The following is a 1,176-nucleotide window of genomic DNA, read 5'->3' as shown; positions in this document are numbered from 1 at the left end:
CTGCAGGCCAAGGGTCCTCCGGCCTCTCTCGTGTGTCGCCTCATCTGAGTCCCTGCAGCCCCCTGCCATGCCTCTGCCGACACAGCAGTCCTGCTTCTCAGTTTAAAGCATCAGCCTCGCATTGTACACAGTTGTCCACTTTATTTTTTTGAGGTTTATTTATTTTGAGAGAGAGAGTGAGCATGAGTGGGGGAGCGGCAGAGAGAGAGGGAGGAAGAGAGAGAATCCCAAGCAGGCTCCATGCTTTCAGCACAGACCTCGACACAGGGCTCCATCTTCTGAGTGAGATCATGACCTGAGCCAGGATCAAAAGATGGATGCTCAACCGACTGAGCCCCCAGGCGCCCTCAGAATTATCCACTGTAAATTTGTCAGTTTCCATCATCCTTTACAGGAGTTGATTGTAACACTGAAGATTTCTCTTAATCACTGGTGTGTTAGAGTAAGTAAGCTCAGTCTTGGGGCACCTAGCTGGCTCAGTTGGTAGAGCATGTGACTGTTGATCTCAGGGTCATGAGTTTGAGCCTCACGTTAGGTATAGAGATTACCTAAAATAAATAAATAAAATTAAAAAAGCACTCAGTCTTGGCCTAAAGGACAGGTTATGTTAAAGGACAAATTAAAAGGATAATTTTAGTATTAGAGAAGCTATTTTCAATTTTGCATATTACCTCTGCTTGGAGTATTTCTAAGCTGAAGTAAAGCAATAGAATGTGCAAATTAATATTGCTGTCTGGTATTTTTGTCATACTTGAGTAATGGAGCATTAGCGATATGCCTGCATGTTAGTTACTGCTGGTCGTATCTTCAGTTACTGTCAAGGTCTAGATCCTCTCCTTACTTGTATCACTAGATACACTGATACAGAGTTGGTTCAGTTGCCTCGTTCATCTTGTTTCAGGTTTGAACATGTAGGGATTTAGTTAATTTTTATTTTTAATTAAACATTTTTTTAATTTTAGAAGGGGAGAGAGCATGCAGGAGGGGGAGAGGGGCAGAGAGAGAAAGAGAGTACCAAGCAGGCCCCACGCTCAGCATAGAGCCCGATGCAGGACTTAATCCCATGACCTGAGCCAATATCAAGAGTGACCTGAGCAGAAACCTGAGACCTGAGCTCAACTGACTGAGCCACCCAGGTGCCCCTAATTTTTTTGAGGGGGGGGGGGGGGGGGGTGG

The 1,176-nt window shown here is 45.1% G+C and overlaps 1 non-coding gene across 1 annotated transcript; it reads left to right on the top strand.

Annotated features, from left to right (window-relative positions):
* The first annotated feature begins 465 nt into the window (after nt 1-465).
* On the top strand, nt 466-538 carry TRNAN-GUU (transfer RNA asparagine (anticodon GUU)). The gene has a single exon. It is a non-coding gene; the product is annotated as a tRNA-Asn (tRNA).
* The last annotated feature ends 638 nt before the right edge of the window (nt 539-1,176 follow it).

This window comes from Crocuta crocuta, unplaced genomic scaffold (genome assembly GCF_008692635.1).
Source record: "Crocuta crocuta isolate KB4526 unplaced genomic scaffold, BGI_CrCroc_1.0 scaffold8, whole genome shotgun sequence".
Classification (NCBI taxonomy): Eukaryota; Metazoa; Chordata; class Mammalia; order Carnivora; family Hyaenidae; genus Crocuta; species Crocuta crocuta.
This window is presented reverse-complemented; position numbering and strand designations above follow the sequence as displayed.